General features: G+C 37.7%; 1 protein-coding gene and 1 long non-coding RNA gene across 3 annotated transcripts in view; one reads left to right on the forward strand and one right to left on the reverse strand.

Moving 5' to 3' along the window:
• The window catches only part of B3GALT1 (beta-1,3-galactosyltransferase 1), a 503,452-nt gene that overhangs the window by 281,823 nt on the left and 203,136 nt on the right, over window positions 1–18,493 (reverse strand). The window lies entirely within an intron of this gene.
• LOC144304969 (uncharacterized) overlaps window positions 1–18,493 on the forward strand; it is a 45,003-nt gene that overhangs the window by 7,525 nt on the left and 18,985 nt on the right. For both annotated transcript variants that reach the window (XR_013371976.1, XR_013371975.1), the window contains exon 2: window positions 17,512–17,557. This is a non-coding gene — a long non-coding RNA (uncharacterized LOC144304969). The remainder of the gene's footprint in view (window positions 1–17,511; window positions 17,558–18,493) is intronic.

Consider the following 18,493-nt stretch of genomic DNA (forward strand, 5'->3'; position numbering starts at 1 on the left):
TTCCAGCACTTTCACTAACTAGGTAAGGGTGGTGCCTCTCTCTCCACTTCCTTTCTCAGCTGAAAAATGAAAGTGAGGTCTTGTAACTGATCTGAAACTCTCTAGATCTATCATGGGTAAAATCAGACTGATGGAGCTGGAACTGGTGACTTTACAAATGAGGAAATGTTCAAGAGTTTAACACTTAAAAGATTAGATTAGGTTGCTGAACTAGAAAAAAGTTTATAGTCCCAGAGTCATGAAAGAAGGGGTTTCCTTCTGCAGTGATTTTGGTTCTGGTACAGAGAGCCAATGGAAATCCTCATTTAGAGGTTGCTGATTTGATGCTTCATGAGCCTCAGCAAGCACAAAATTTCATGCAGCAAAGTCTGCTGGATCTGATTCTTTTTGGCAGACAGCTGGAGGAAAGTGGGGAAAGAAGTTAGAGAACTTAATTCCTGTCAGATGTGGTCACTCACTACCACTGGGACTTTCAGCCAATCATCTAACATCTTTAGGTCTCAGTTTTACTAACAGCATCATTTTTGTAGATATCCCAACAAAATAATGTAAAGACCCAAAGATCTCTCACCTTCCTACTCAGTGATTTGACAAAGATGTTAATGTACAGATATACAAGTTAGGCTGCCTATGTAGAAAAAAAGGACCCAGGGATCCCTGGGTGGCGCAGCGGTTTGGCGCCTGCCTTTGGCCCAGGGCGCGATCCTGGAGACCCGGGATCGAATCCCACATCGGGCTCCCGGTGCATGGAGCCTGCTTCTCCCTCTGCCTGTGTCTCTGCCTCTCTCTCTCTCTCTCTCTCTGTGACTATCATAAATAAATAAAAAAAAAATTAAAAAAAAGATAAAACCAAAGAAAAAAAGGACCCCAAATAATCCGATGAAACACATGGCTGCTCTCCAAGTGGAAGGTTCCAGGAAAAGCAGGATGGCATCCAAGGTAGAGCAACTCTATATGGCACTGAGACCAGGGATGTGCAGCAGTGGTGGGATCGAGCCAGTATAGCTAAGAGCCCTGCTTTCTGAGCAAGTGAAGGATTATTTCCAGTAGCCTATGTGTCCAGCTTATGGAGGCTGAACAGCAGAATCCAGGATGTGATGCTGAATGCTGGAGAGCAGCTAGGGACCATGGGGGCGTGGGAGTGAGGGAAGGGGAAATGGAACATGAAGAATGAGGATACATCTTGACCTTGAAGAGGTTTGGCTCAATGCAGAAACAATGGTGAAAGGACATTTGATGCTAAGAATGCATCATGCTCCTCCAGGTTAGTGTTTTGAGAAGATGTTAAATGGTACCATAGGAGAAAATATGGGTGGCAAGAAAATTTAAGGTCAAAAAAATTATAGCAGTGTTATGGAGAGGAATATTCTATATTAAGCAAGAATCTATCACTATACATGGCTGACACATCTGGATGCCAGAATTATATGAGAGCTGAATCAGAATTTCTTTTTCTATTTCCTATGAGTAGTGAAGGATAAACTTTAACCCAGAGAGGTCTGGCCATTGCTCTTTGCTTCTAGAAGGTGATCTCTAGGGCCCTGGAATATCCTGCCTAATAGGAGTGTCTTTGTTTGCCTGGGGACTTTGGTCACCAGTCTAGCAACATGATATGCGATGAGGCTTAGAAACCACCATATCGGGGAATCCCTGGGTGGCTCAGCAGTTTGGCACCTGCCTTTGGCCCGGGGCGCGATCCTGGGGTCCTGGGATCGAGTTCCGCATCGGGCTCCGGGCATGGAGCCTGCTTCTCCCTCCTCCTGTGTCTCTGCCTCTCTCTCTCTCTGTGTCTATCATAAATAAATCAATCTTGAAAAAAAAAAAAAAAAAAGAAAAGAAACCACCGTATCAGTTTTGACCTCTGGAGGAACTAGAAACTAAAGTTATTATCCCTAATTTCCAGGAGGGGGTAGAAACTAGAGGTCAGCCATGTGGGCAGTCTGTGATTGAGTCCCAACAGAAACTCCAGATACCAAAGGCTGCACTAAGCTTCCCTGGTTGGCAATACTCCTTGAGTTACTGAGTCTCAATGTTGAGTCGTTCATCATGGCTGGAAGAAGGCCATCCATTACTCCTCAAGAGAAGATAAGTGTTTTGTGTTTCAAGAAAGAAGAAGGAGCTTTGTTTCAACCCTGCCCTGGCTTTGCTATGTCTCTTCCTTTTGGTGGTTTTAACTTCTATCCTTTTACTACAATAATAAAACTAATTTTAACTGTAGCAATTTTTTGAGCTCTATAAGTCATTCGAGTGAATTATTGAACCCAGGGGAGTCCACAGGGATTCCAAACTTGTAGCCAGCTGGTCTGGGTAAAGGGAGGGGGGCCCTGAAGATCTCTGAATTTACGACTGGTGTCTGAGATAAGGGCAGTCTTGTGGAGGGCTGTGCCCTCAGACTTGCTGTTTGCCAAACTCACTGCAGTTGGTGTCAGATGTCTTCTGTCAATTTGGCAGTCTGTGGCCTGTACCCTTAACTTTGAATTTGAATAACTCTGGATACCCCTCATCTAAAATCTCCTTCCCCTCTTGGGTCAGCTGGATCCTTCAGATTGACATTGGCCATTCAAAATCCATTGTCCTTCTCTTGTTATTTTTAAGGGTAGCCAATGTACTTATCTGGGCCAGGTACTGGATCAAATTTGGTCAAAGTCAATCATGACAATTTTGTGTTCTGCTCTCCCTTTAACATGAGTCTCCATGTGACCCAGTTCTGACTATTGGGCCCTAAAAAGATTTCTGCGGGGGGTGCTGGTATTCTGGGAAATTTTTTGCCTTCCTGATGAGAGAATGCATATAGCTTTTCTCCTGTTGCTGGTTTGTCTGCCTTGAATGTGACATAATGCCTAGCAGGTGGACCATAAGGCTATATAAACCTACAAGACTAGGAGAGTTAGATTGAGCCTGGAGCACTATTAATACGTTTGAGCCACTGCAGCTACCTATTTCAGGACTTCCTGCTATATAAGAAAAATACACTCATACTTGTTTATAGCCTGTATGTATCTGCTTCTCTGTTGTTTGTAGCCAAATGCATTTATGATAGGTACAAAGAAAGAAGAAAGAGGTCAACCACCATGTTCAAAGTCATAGGTGTGCCAAGGCTCCCATGACTTCCATCCCAACACCTTCCTCCATACTCCTTTATGCCCTGTTTTGTCCTTATGAATCATAATGAGCTTAATTTCTACATACTATTCTATATAGTAAATGAAATAGCCTTCTAATTAGAGAAAGTTAAAGTCATATACAGCTCAATGTTCCATTATCAGACCCTTAAAACCATAAACTGAATGATCAATTTGCTTTTCTAATAATCTTTATTTTTTAAATATATCTTTTCCCTTTTGACTTTCACCAACTCCCAATCTCAGTGTCCCAGTGATTTTGATATGTGGTGCATAATCATGTCATACCATTCATGTTAAAACTACTTTATTATAATCCCATCCATCAAAGCATTAATACTTCTAAAGAACTTCAAAAAGTTTATTGATATGATCTCAGCTGACTAAAAGCATCTATGTCGCCCTTGTTCAAAATAAATTTATTTCTTGCTTGATTTAAAATAAACATTAAATTCACTGCTTTTCTAAGTAAATACTAAGTAGACTTCTTCGACCATGTTGTTTATTTACGAAAACCAGCATCTGAGTTCTGGAGGATAATTCCCATAAATAAAAACTCTCTGTTATTGACCAAGCTGAGAGCATAATTAGTATATATTTTCCCTCTAAAATGTCTGAACTGAATAATGACTAATAAATCAATCACTTCCTAGTCTCTCTAATCTCTTAATGTTTAATTAGGAAACATTAAGACTATTTCCAGTGAGAAAGTACATTTTCTTTTTTTTTTTTTTTAATTTTTATTTACTTACGATAGTCACACACAGAGAGAGAGAGAGAGAGAGAGAGAGGCAGAGACACAGGCAGAGGGAGAAGCAGGCTCCATGCACCGGGAGCCCGACGTGGGATTCGATCCCGGGTCTCCAGGATCGCGCCCTGAGCCAAAGGCAGGCGCCAAACCACTGTACCACCCAGGGATCCCAGAAAGTACATTTTCTACAAGACTTCTATGAGACTATTTCCAGTGAGAAAGTACATTTTCACAAGAACTTTATTTTTTTAAAAAGAGTTTATTTACTTATTTGAGAAATAGAGAGAGTGCACCAGCAAGGTAAGAGGCAGAGGAGGAAGCCCACTTCCCCATGAGCAGGGAAACCCACACAGGGCTTGATCCCAGGATCCTGAGATCATGATCTGAGCCAAAGGCAGAGGCTTAACTGACTGAACAATCCAGGCACTCCTGCACACACTGAGAACTTGAAGCTCCCCTTTCAAAATGTTTTACTCTGGAATATTTTTCTAAATGTATGGTGTGAAAATTACAACAGCATACATGTGAAGAATGTCACTGTCAGTCTCAGAACCTACCTTTCTTTCCTTTCATCTTAGAAAACAAAAAGCCTTAGTATCAAATCATATATAGATCTCTAGAATAGTACAGGACTAAAAAGACTTTGCCTACCCTATATAATCCATGCATTTTAAAAAACAAGATACAAAAAGCAGAATTCCACTTTGCAGAGTTGATTTTCCATCAACATCCTGGTCACATCTTTAAGAATAAAGTACGTTTATACAAGTAGACCAGTGATTACTAGATTCATTTAAAATACTCTTCTATTCCTTTGTAAAAAGCATTCTGCTGAATTTATATCTCATCTTATGGCATAAAAACAAGTAAAGGCTTCTAAATCACTATATATAGTTTTGTCCATAAGGAAGAAACTATGCCAGTGCTTTTTCCTTCTTCCAAATATGGAGATATTCAGGTGGAAAAGATAGACCCTGACTTGCCCACATTTTAACAGAACAAGCGTACAGCAAAACCACCATCTGGGTTCCCCATCACAGTTATATGGTTCGTAGGATACCTCACAGCAGAATTACTTCTTAAGGCTTATTTTAAATCTTGAAACTTATCTTAGAAAATTGAATACAACTTAGTTAAATTGTTGAAAACGCAAAAAGAATAGAGATAAATTATGAAAGGGCAGATCCTTCCCTTTTTCTTTTATCAGAGTAGGTAGAAAAATTATCTCACATCATTTATACAGGATTATCAGTGAAATACATTTGTCTCACATTTTAAAGGGGTATAGAGGCAAATGTAAAGAGTTTCAATAAAAGCAGTATAAAACAGTTAACAGTTTGGGTTTAAACATTAGTTCAGAAGAACTTATAATTTTTAAAAGATTTTATTTATTTATTAATGAGAGACAGAAGAGAGAGAGAGAGAGAGAGGCAGAGACACAGGCAGAGAGAGAAGCAGGCTCCATGTAAGAAGCCTGACATGGGACTCGATCCTGGGTCTCTAGGATCAGGCCCTGGGCTGAAGATGGCGCTAAATCGCTGAGCCACCTGGGCTGCCCAAGAACTTATAATTTAAAATGAAAAATTTAATGTTTTTTTTTTTTTTCCCCAAAATATCCCTCTAAGTTCAGTGTCATTTTGCTAATATTGCCATTAAGTAATGGAGCTCAAGTAGCTCCTTCGGGGACATCAGTCAGTCAGCAAACAGATTCAGGAACAAAAGCCTCATGTTGTGACCTCTAAACCCAATTCCATTTCCAGTAGATGATTTGTCTTTTGGGGTAATAGGTCATATTTGAGAGATTAACCACTATGGAAATTCAAAGCATAGGTTAATTAGGAATAACAAGCTACATAATTATGTCTTATGGAGCCACAACTAGAAGTATGGTAAGCTGGGAGACAGTCATGGAGGATGATATCATCATCACATGTAAAAACCTCATAGGTCCTCAATAAATGTTCTGTAGGACTATTGCAGCAATTGTAGAAATATCTGTCCACAGGGATAGAAAGGAAGTAGAGAATTGAGGCGATTTCTGATTAGTTCAGGCTTTTCCAAACATCCAAACGGAAACATCTAGATTATGCTAAAAACACCTGAGTTACTTCAAAACTTTGTCTACTTCACTATCTGTAGATGGTTTAAATCCTTTGTGAGACACTGTAAAGTGCCTCTAAGAAAGAGGTATTTTATATTCTAACAGGGAAAAGGCCATCGACACTTTTACATATTTGAGCTACCTAAAAAGTGTTTTTAATTTTCATTTGATAATTGCTTATATGTAACTTGGTTGCTATAAAATAAATTAGTATTTAGAGATTAGGAGGAGAATGGAATGAAAGAAAAGGGTTGAGTAAGCAGCAGCATCTTTAATCAAAATAAGTCAGAAAAGCTAAGAAGTCTATCCTCTTGATCATCTAATCAGTGTCAAATCGGAAAGGGCAATACAGCTTTTTTTCTACCTTAAAGGGAGGAGTGCAGGTAAGAATGCAAAATGAGTACCCTGTGTGAAAATCAAGGCCTTGGAATTTACTCTTTAGTAAAAAAGCACATGCATGAAGTCTCTCTAAAAAATAAGAATAACTTATTAAGTATAAAAAAAATGCTACCATTTGGCAAGAACAAATAATTCTGTTTTAAAATAATTTCAGAATTTTACCCAAACAAAGCATAACTAATGCTTTTATTTGGGGTTATTTTAATGACTGATTTGCATGTGCCAAGACTGAAAAGTAATCATTTCAATGATTTTATATGAATATCCACTGTTACCATTCAGTTGGCAACCTTGTTTGAATGAGATCATGTCATAGTCTCAATCTCTCTGCCTCCTCTTTCGAAAGGTTTGAGAAGGAAAATAATTTAATTTTACAGAATTAGATGTAACGGGGAGTAAGAAAAATCTAAGAGCAGATTTAATGGTATGTTAGAAATGACGGACATGTGAGTTGAAACATACTTATCCCCCAAAGACAACCAAAAGCATAAGGACAATAAAGCAACCACAAAACCCAGATCGGTTAGTTTAACACCAGTTGGCATCTCTAAAATGCAATAGGAAGTCAGCATCTGATGTTCAGCATAATTTAAATTAAAAAGGCATGCTACCTAGTTTCAATACTTAAAAGAAAACTGATGAGGGACGCCTGGGTGGCTCAGTGGTTGAGTGTCGGCCTTCCCTTCGGCTCGGGGCATGATCCTGGAGACCCAGGATCAAGTGTGGTATCGGGATCCTTGTGGGGAGCCTGCTTCTCCCTCTGCCTGTGTCTCTGCTGCTCTCTGTGTGTCTCATGAATAAATAAATAAAATCTTTATAAAAAAAAGAAAAGAAAGAAAACCGATGAACATGAGGCTAAATACCAGAAAGAATGCTCAGGCACCAAATAAGTAGCCTAGAGCAGCACTTCTCAAACATTAACCTGCATATGAATCACCCAGAGATTTTGTTATAATATTGATTCTGACTCAATAGGTCTGAGGTGGGGCCTCAAATTTTTGTATCTCTAATAAGCATTCCAAGAAAGAAGTATGCTGCTGGTTTAGAAACCCTTGGAGTAGCAGGGCACTATTACATATAGTAGGAACAGGTACAGGTGCTTTTTGGGCTCATGAGTTGAAAAGCATTGAGGCAATCTGGGCAACTTCTGACCTAAACAGTTCTCTTTCTTACTGAAATCATCCTAGGGTGACTGGACCACCACTAAACAAATACAAAATCAGCAGGATTCTCTTGGAAGTGAAAAAGTTGACTAGTGTTCTACCAAACACAGGACTGGGGAAACGACCATTTTGTAATTGCTTTGGACTGATTTGTTTCAGTGGATTTAACTTGTTCCTAATAAATAAAGTCTGAGTCAGGGCAGCCCAGGGGGCTCAGTGGTTTAGCACCGCCTTCAGCCCAGGGCCTGATCCTGGGGACCCGGGATCAAGTCCCACGTCGGGCTCCCTGCATGGAGCCTGCTTCTCCCTCTGCCTGTGTCTCTAACTCTCTCTCTGTGTAGGTCTCTCATGAATAAATAAATAAAATCTTAAAAAAAAAAAAGTCTGAGTCATATTCAATATGCCCTTTCTCCTGTAAGGAAAAGAGTTGTTTTTTTAACAGTTGGAAGAAGGGAAATTCATTATTAACTTAAGTATGATCCAAGGTTTGAAAAATGGAAAAGAATTAGAGGATTTCTAAAAAGTTGTTTGAATTTAATTTAAAATTGTATCTGGGGTGCCTGGGTGGCTCAGTCGGTTAAGTGTCCAACTTGGTTTCAGCTCAGGTCATGATCTCAGGATCCTGGGATTGAGCCCCATAGCAGGCTCCCTGCTCAGTGGGGAGTCTGCTCAGGATTCTCTCTCTCCCCCTTTGCTCCTCCCTCTGCTGTCCCTCTCTCATCTCTCTCTCTTTAAATTAAATATTTAAAGAAATAAAATTATATCTGATTTTCTATTTTTATTCATATTTTGTGTAAAACAAATCATATTATCTTTGTTTCCATTTACCTTGATCAACTCAGAAATAAAGGTGTAAAAAACAGAATGAAGGCTAGTTTTGGTTCACTATGAACAGAGTTATATAAGAAGAGAATGGGTACAGTTTTGGCAGTGATCTCACCATAATTCAATTTCTGCATGCTTATATGACCTACAGTTTACATTATAATGTCAAAGAATAATCAGCACTATCCTCCTGTCTTTACACAAAATATATCAGTACCATAGATCATATCAGATTGAGATTCAAAATACATTACTTTGTTTAAAGAGGGCAACCTATCCTTGCAAAGTAATGCGTTGTTGTGATTTATTTGGGATAATGAATAATTTTTGTCTAACTTTTGCTGGGTGTGTACCTGACTACTTGGGGACATTACTAATATCTGCATATATTTTTTTTGTCCTTGGAGGACTTATTCATCTGCTTTGTATTGCAGCACAAAGATTTTTTTTTTCATTGATAAAGCTAACTTTGGTCTTGCCTAAATCTTTTTTAAATAGAAAAAGGAATGACTATATTCTACTTAAGCTCTTTTTAAGAATTCCAATCATGTTTGTACTATTGGGGAAAGAATAGAGGCTGCCATAATTTATGTGGACTTAAGGAGATTAACCTACTTTCGTTACTTTTATTGGACTGCTTTCATTTGTCATTAATTTTTAGCGTACTGCCTTTAACAATTAACAACAACAACAAAAAAAGACAAAAAAAAAAAAAAACCCACCCACACCTAAACAGTATATTTATCTTTTCACCATTTTTACTTTAACAATTATAAACTAAGTAAATTAGATCCGTTGCCTTTGGAATCTTTTTAACAATAATAAGGCAGTGAGTTGGAGTACAAGAAACATTTGTCACATAGATTTTGAGGTACATTTGGTCTGTTGAATAAACTAATTTTTCTTCTGTCTAATATCAATTTTGTTATCTATCAGTGCTCTAGAAGCAGGTATAGATTTTTCATGAAAGCTAAGAAAACTCGGTTAAGTATTTTTAAGAAGTTCCTGCTAAAAATCTCTTTAGTTTCATATTTAGTTCAGCAGTTTCTATGATTTACATAATGTTCTAAAATACTATTCGGGTTATACAAGGATGAACTGAAGTTATTTTCTTTTCTCATTTTTCATGTTGGTGAGCGTAGAAACCCAGTTTAGAAATAATCAAAGATGCCTTCTGTGAACAGTGTGGTAAGATCACTGCTCCATCCAGGGTGACTCAAGGGGAAGGTACTCAGTAATGTGTTAGTCTTAAGCAGTCAACTCTGCTACAGAGGAGCAAAAGAGCAAGACAGCACTTACAGACGCGAAAGCGGCGCCCTTCATGTATTCTCACCAATACTGCAGGTCTGATGTCCTCAACCATCCTACTATTTGCAAGACTGTAAAAACATACATATGTTTTTAAAATATATGTATTTATACATGTATATGCACAAAACATACATATATGTGGTTATACACACCTTAAAAACATCTAGGTATGTTTTCATATGCATACATATACCTGTGTGGTTTACTCAGCTATGCCAAATCTTTTTATTTATGTTTTTTTAAATCTTTTGTTTGTTAGCAATCCAGTATACAGATACAGCATAAATCTTTGTATATCTGAGTTTATATGACATGGAATCAGAGAATATTTGCAAAGGCAAGAAGCTGGGAGCATAGCTGACTTCAGAATAAGCATCCAGAAATTGAAAGAAAAATGTTTGGCAGGGGCTTCCAACTGCTAGAAATTGTGGATTTTGGATTACTTTGGACCTCAAATAGGTGCAGAAGCAGGGAAACAGTTTAGATAGGTGGCGAGAAGAGGTCAGAAAGGTCAGAAAGATCAGAATTTGCTGATACTTGGAAATGGGGTGGGGTGGGGGCCTGGAGAGGGAAGGAGGAATTTGCTGGACTGATGTTTTGGCTTCAATCACTCGCTGGATCATTGTTCCATTTACAGAAATGGGGGCAAGGGTAATTGAAGGAAGAATATACATAATTAACTACCATCTCTTTAGATTTTAAGTCTTTTTTTGGATTGGATCCCTTCCGACTATATCTTCATCAGTTCTCTCAGAGACAGATTGCATATATAGATACAATTTTTTCTCTATCTTGTTGGTCAGTAAGTCAGCCTTCAGTTCTTGCAACAGGGATCTGGGACTTTTTTCACTCTTTTAGAAATCTAAGTTTAGCAAGAAATAGGCAGGTCAAATTTACCTCCCAAAACATGGTGTCAGAGTGTTGAGGCAAAAGAGCAGCTAAAACTCTCATTTTTCCTGCAACTTGACTGGGCCACTTTCTACTTCCTCAGTCCTTGCATTAGGGTGGCAGGGAGGAAGGACCTGGGTGTATTGGTTCCTAAAGGACCCTTAACTCTTCTGGACTCTTCTGGGAACAAATATTGTATAAAAGGGACGAGAGATGTTTTGGTTTTTCTTGCACATCTTCCTTTCTCTTGTTCTTCCTCTCAACACAAAAACATATCCTTGTCTCTAACAGTATAATTGCTTTCTTGAGGACTGAGGCATTGGGAGGAAGGGAAGGGTGTTCAAATACATGGTGGAAGATTTTATAGAGCACTGATGAATAAGATTGTGTGTGTGTGTATTTATCTATCTATATAGATACACACAAATTACTTTAGGACATTAATTAATTACTTTAGGACAAAATGTTTTGCAGGATGCTTTATGAAAACCAGACTTTCTTTTGAAGATTTTATTTATTTATTTGAGAGAGAGAGCACACATGGGGCATGGCAGAGGTAGAGTAAGAGGGACAAGCAGACTCTGCACTGAGTGTGGAGCCCAGCTCAGGGCTCAATCCCAGGACCCTGAGATTATGACCTGAGCCAAAATCTAGAGTTGGATGCTTAACTGCCTAAGCCACCCATATTCCCCATAAATTATGTCATTTTAAATGACAAATACCTCAGTTGATGTGATGCCTTTTGAGAATTTTTTTTATTACTGGGGTGCCTGGATGGCTCAGTTGGTTACGCGCTGGACTCTTGGTATTGGCTCAGGTCATGATCTCATGGGTCATGAGATCAAGCCCATGTCTGGCTCCACACTCAGCAGGGAGTCTGCCTGAAAGATTCTCTCCTTCTGCCCCTCTCACACTAAATCAATCAATCCTTTTTTAAAAATAATATTATTATGTATGTCATTCTTTTTCTCTTCTCCCCTTTCCCTCCCTCCTTCCCTAATTTCATTCTTTCCTCTTATCTTTCTTCTTCTTTTTCTCCTCTTTTCCTCCTATACTTCCTTCCTTCCTTCCTTCTTTTCTAACATTTTAGAAAATATCTAATTGTAATACTGTTACACTGAACGAATTTTGTCGAGTGAGACACTTCTGAAACTAGACTTTAGACCTTGTACACTTTAATGGCAAAATATACTTTGACTCAAAATGGCTCTTATTATTCTATTCTGTATAATAATAAAGTTGTCTAAGAGAAATGACATAAACAGCATCTTTCTTTTAATATAAAGAAAAATTAACTAATCTAATTGCTGTAAAAACATAATTTATGCCAAAAATTTATTCCTGTGAAGTAACATAACATTGGTTATATTGGGGGGATGACAAGGGATGTATCTCCTTCAAATCCCTATGCCTTTTATTTTGTTTTTGCCTTCTTCCCAGACTAGACAAATTCAAAGGATAGAGCCACCTCTTTCTAGTAAAATATGCTAGCCCTAAATTAATTCAGTCAACTGACCAAACTCGATTTTTCCTGATTCCCCATCCCCTCCTCTATTGTCTTCCTGGAATTATATTGCAGGTTGCATGTCATAGCTTCGAAGACCAGATGGCCATGGTTTCCCCACAGTGGGCAGCTGCACTATGTAGGGTGGAGACTAGAGAACTCAAGGAAGCAGCATTTTCATTACATTTCTAGAGATATAGAATTCAACTTGTGCAGCCATGCTCTGTGGCCTGAGAGCCAATAAATCCCTACCACAAATAGAAGTCTCCTCCAACACAAAATATATCTATAATTCTAATTTCCTGCAACACAAAATATATCTATAATTCTAATTTCCTGCTTTGATTCTTTACACCCTATAGCTACTTAATCTGGGAAAGTTGAGTCATCTTTTTTCCCCTTCTTCCTGTGTTTCCTTGATGATGTGTGTGATAGAACCTACAATAAAATAGCATGGTTTTGTGAAAGATCATGGTCCTTGGAGTCAGACTTGGGTTTGAATCTGGTTCTAACAACTGTAAGAGTTCTTTTTTTTTAAGACTTTATTTATTTATTCATGAGACACACAGAGTGAGAGAGAGAGAGGTAGAGACACAGGCAGAGGGAGAAAGAGGGAGAAGCAGGTTCCATGCAGGGAGCCTGACTTGGGACTTGATTCTCGGTCTCCAGGGTCACACCCTGGGCTGAAGGCAGCACTAAACTGCTGAGCCACCTGGGCTGCCCCAATTGCTAGCTTTATAGTCACAAGTATCTATGCTCCCTGAATTTCTTCTTTTGTAATATGAGGATAACAAAACTTTCTCCTCGGAACCACTGTATGTCTTAAGTGTATGCAGTGCTTAACACAGAATATCATAAATCCTTAGGAAATACTAATTTCCTGATTCCTCACATTTGCCAGTTTGGATTTGATTACTTAAATTGTGGGAGAATGAAGTACTAATAACACATCACAAATTACCCTCAAGATCACCCAATTTAACTGTAGCTGTGTAGAATTTAATTTTCTCTATGTGTTTGTGTCATAGGTGGCTTAACAGAGACACTGAGAGGGTCCTTAAGGTAGCTCATGAGTCAGCTCAATTACTACTTTGGGGTCTCTCTTTGAACCATTCCCTATAATATTCATTCCATTTATACCTTTTCAATTTAGAAAAAGATTTTTAATTTTACAATAGCTTATAAGTTTTTTTTAAATTAAAAACGCACACCTTCATAAATATTTCCAAATAATATATTTAACCACCTAAAAACAAGGCAAATCCTGAACAAATTCCTTTCTATTCTCTAATCCTCCAAAATTTCATTATCTTCACTTTTACACTCTCCCCAGAACATAATCTCTTTATTTTTAAAAAGAACACTAAACATAGGCATTTTATATATAAGCATAACATACATGTGAGTATAAATGCTATTTTAATTTTCCTATTTTTTATTTTCCTAAGTAAATGAATGGGAAATTTGTGTGTGTTTGTGTTTATAGGTGAGAACATAGTGAATTAAGAAAATATAGGAAGTGTGGACAAAGAAACAAACTTTACTTGATTTGAAACAACAGACAAAAAAAGATTTAACATATAAAATAAACCTAAGTAGATCAGTATTGCCTATAAATAAATGATTCATGATATTTTATTTAGAAAGGGTTTTAATACATCCTAAACAGGGGATATTTTTTAAGTGATTATCTAGCACTTGGCCTTAAACATTTCTTTACCATTTTGTGATGTAAGTTAAACTGTTAGCAGAAAAATGAAGTAGATCATAGACTAGTTAGTTTTGTTCTGACTGTAGAAACTGTTTACTAAAGAATGTAAATACTAGAGCCCAAATAGTAAATTAACATATTTTATGAAAAGGTCCCCAAAGAAGAAACACAAATGGCTAATAAACATGAGAAAGTGTTCAATATCAATAGTAAGCAAAAATATACAAATTAAAATAACAATGAAATTCAATCAGCAATTTAAAATAAAATTATGAGGAATGCATAAGAGCAAAACATTCACTTACTTGTAGGAAGTTAAGTTTTTATTTATTTAATTTTTTAAAACTTTTTTAAAGAAGGTAAGATTTTAGAACATTTGTTCCACATTCTTCTTTATAAAAAAATAATTCATCCCAAAAAGGTAATTCAAAAGTTTTGTGCAAAAAAGCATTAAACTGAATGTTAGAAGTAACCAAAATATTCACAATAAGTAAATGGCTAGGTAAATTTAACAAATGTTGATATATTATAAGATATTATGGTATGATTATGAAAATTAGACATTTGTAAGAAATGGACATAGCTTATAGTATTAATAAAAACTATGATACATAATTATAGAGTATAATTAATATTATACTCTCATTAGCATATTAAAATATACATAGAAGGAAGCTAGGAAGTGCAAAAATATTCGTAACAATCCTATCTAGATGGTACTTTACCTTTACCTTTGGGGGTGCTTTACCTTTTTTGGGGGGAATTTTTTGTTTTTACCTTTTTTTTTACAGCAACATATATTACTCTTATTTTAGTGCATTTTTTTTATTTATTGGGAAGTAAGCCATGCACTATTTGAAGAAAAAATAATTGCATTACATTTTCTTTTTTTTTTTTTTTTTTTTTTTTTTTTAATTTTTTTTTTTTATTTATTTATGATAGTCACAGAGAGAGAGAGAGGCAGAGATATAGGCAGAGGGAGAAGCAGGCTCCATGCACCGGGAGCCCGATGTGGGATTCGATCCCGGGTCTCCAGGATCGCGCCCTGGGCCAAAGGCAGGCGCCAAAGCACTGCGCCACCCAGGGATCCCTGCATTACATTTTCTATCTCGGAAATATGCCTTTGTGACTGGCTTCAATAATGCAGTCCCCAAAGAGCAGCCCTATTCTCACTGTTGGCTTAAATCTTCATATCTGATAGCAGATCATTTATTTGGTTTTTAACACATTATGGAAAAATAAAAATAAAATGACTGAATTATAACGAGGTTCTAACCTCTCCTTAATCTTTTTCAAGGTAACACAGAAAGTGACCATCAATTTCCAGACATGACCTTTCTTTCTGCTCTGACCCCCTTCATTTTCCCTGTCATCTCTATCCCAATTTACCCCCAAACATTTATGTTGAGTACCTCACAAGCCAAATAGAAGAGCTGTTATTTAAAGCTGTAACACAACATTGAGATCAACTATTTTTTTGATGTCCAAAACATTGGGATTATTATTTTAAAGTTAATGTTCATTTGCTATATGAACTTTTGGTGTTTGTGTTTTTAATAGGAGAAGGAAACACAGTATATAAAGCTGAACTACAAAAATAACTAAATGAATAAAAACAGATGTCATGATAAAAACCTTAAAGTACTTAAAATGGCTAAAAAATTCTTTCTTGTTCACATATGATTAATTCAACAACATTTGAGCATTAGCGTTTCCTACTATGTATGCCTACGCTGAATATGCAGGCTAATCTGCTTAAGCATTTTGTATGCAGAATTAATTTTCTATTTTTCTAGGAGATCTTCCCCCAAAAAAGAGCTTAAACTTTTGTGATCAAATCTGATTTAACTTAAATAATAGATGTTCAATTGAAAGAATAATTAAATATTGGAAAAGGTTTCCCATCAAGGTTGTAAAACACTGGAAGAGCAGTAAGAATGAGACAAACATTCAATAAAGATGGACGGTTGCCTGAGTGCTATGCAGGCTAGAGGGTGGTAGCTGATTCAGATGAGCTTTTGGGTTTTCCTCCACCCTTGTTCTTACAATTTTAGGAGCTGTTTCATAGCCTCACTTAAAACTAACATCAAATAGCAAGGAAAATGGGTCAGTCTACTAAAAAATTAAGATTTTATTTGAGGAATTATTATAGCAGCATGTATATAATACATCTGTACAGAGGCCATTCATCCTTTCATCCTTTACTCTAGAAGATGTTTAGTAGGCCCATTTGGGTGCCAAGCACTGATCTAGGAGTTGGGAAATCACAGAACTCCTATGTCCTCACAAAATATATATTTTAGTGAAGAAAACATACAAAAAAAATAAACAAAAATTCATAATAACCAGGTACTGTTAATAAACAAAAATAAACCCAGACAAGAGACAGAGAAAGACATGAGCACCGCTGTAGTTAGCACTGTGTAGTAGAGAGGGGGCTGTACCTATGTCGAGGGGATATGTGCACAGAGACCTGTATAATATGTGAGGGAGCAAGCTATGCAAATATCTGAAGGAAGACAGTTTTAAGCACACAAAACAGTAAAATCAATGTCACAGAGACTAGATGGGCTTTCGTGGACAAGGGAGAGTGGAGGCAGAAGTGAAGAGGGACTAGATCAAAGAAACTGTCATGGGGCACAGCAAAGATTTCGGATAGCACAGACTCCACCCGAGAGCAAAGAGGAGGAGACTGCCATAATCTGTTCTGTGATTTAAAAGAATTGCTTTGATAAAAAAAAATATAAAAAAATAATAAAGAATTGCTTTGGCCACTATATGAAGCACAGACTTGGGAGTTTGTGAGGACACAGGGAGACTGTATGAGAGGCTACTGAAATAATCCAGGTGAGAAACAGTGGTGACTCATCCCAGAGTAGTAGCAACAAAATAGAAGGAGAAGTATTTGGATTCTAGATATATTTTAAGGTATAACCAAACAATTTATCAAAAGATCAGCTGAGAAAAAGGAAGTCAGGGAAGATTCCAAGTTCTGGCTTGAGCTACTAGAAGGATAGAGCTGCTACCAACTGAGATGGGGGCAGCTATTAGTGGTGCTCATTTGGAAGGAGGGAGATCCTTCCAAATGAATTGAGTTTTGAATCATGAACTGAGTTTAGGTCGTCTATTAGATGTCAAGGAAGCAAATGTGAAGGCTGTGGCTTCTGTAGATGTTTGAGTTAGAAGTATCAATTTGAGGGTTGTCAGTGTATAGATAGTATTTTAAGATATTTTAAGACAAGGAAATCACCTAGCAAGTAGCTGCAGATATAGATGGAACCAAAGGTCTACCCTTGATATGCCAGCATTTAGAGTTAGGGAGATGAGGGGGAAAAAAAAAAACAACCTGGTAATAAAAATAAAGAAGGAGCAGCTTGGGAAATAGGAGCAGATTGAACACTGCTCTATGATATGGGTTTCCTGGAGACCACTGGAGACATTGATTAAAGCAGTTTCAATGGAAGGTAGGAAAGAAAATCCAATTGAAATGGGATCAAGACATAAAGGCAGATAACAGGGAAGTAGACAACTCTTTGTAAGGGTTTTCCTGTAAAAGGAGTCAGAGAAGACAGAAGTACAGAAGTCAGGAGCACAAGACTGGAAACAGGAGACTTCATAGGAATCCTAGAACTTTATGTTTAGAAAACAAAAACAAAACATAACAAAAGATATTCCAACAATTACTGCCTTATGATGGAATAAATTTTCTCTTTTGTACTCTGCTTTTGTTCCACAGACCTGCATTAATGAAAGAAGAATTAACAACAAAAGAACTCCACAAAGTATGTAGTTCTATTTCATGTAGTTCATCTCATATAAGAGTATTTGGTCAAAGATATTTGATGTGTGAAAAAACTCAGGCACAGAGAGAGTAAGCGACTTGTCTACTGGCATACGACTATGAGCAGCAAGTAGAATTCCATGTAGTGGGGGGATCCCTGGGTGGCTCAGCAGTTTAGCACCTGCCTTCAGCCCAGGGCATGATCCTGGAGTCCTGGCATCAAGTCCTACATCAGGCTCCCTGCATGGAGCCTGCTTCTCCCTCTGCCTGTGTCTCTGCCTCTGTGTGTGTGTGTGTGTGTGTGTGTGTGTGTGTGTGTGTGTGTCTGTGTCTCTCATGAATAAATAAATAAAATCTTAAAAAAAAAAAAGAATTCCATGTAGGTCGTCTGACTATAGTGTATACACTCTTGACAGAAATCAATGTTGTCTCTGAAAAAGAGTGAACCGGGTTCCTCCCCAGCTGATTATGGAGCGTGCCGTGAAAGACAGGAGCAGGGCAATGTGATAGTGGATGACAAGAAGGAGAAGAGGCACCCTTAGACTGTGGCCAGAGACTCCAGAGGCACAAAACAGATCTAAGGATAAAAAAGAGCCAAATACATAGGGGCTAAGGATAAAGTTCTCCAGATAGAAGAAATGCAAATGCACAGCCCTAACACAGGAAAAAAAACCTGATGTCTTGGAGTAGAGCGAGGCTAGCTCCGGGAACTTGCAGAACAGTGATAGTGCAGTGAGGGTTGGAATGAATGGGGTTAGAGAGACGGGTAAGGGCTGGATCCTGTCTGGCCTCATGGACCACAGCAAGCAGCGTGTCTCATGTTCTAAGCACAACTGAAAGATCATGCTTACTTCTTGGTGCTGGCAGTGACAAAGCTCAAAGCCAAATGTCTGGCCCACCATTCCATGGTATATAGTATTTTACAACATGCTTTTTC

This window comes from Canis aureus, chromosome 34, assembly GCF_053574225.1.
Source record: "Canis aureus isolate CA01 chromosome 34, VMU_Caureus_v.1.0, whole genome shotgun sequence".
Classification (NCBI taxonomy): domain Eukaryota; kingdom Metazoa; phylum Chordata; class Mammalia; order Carnivora; family Canidae; genus Canis; species Canis aureus.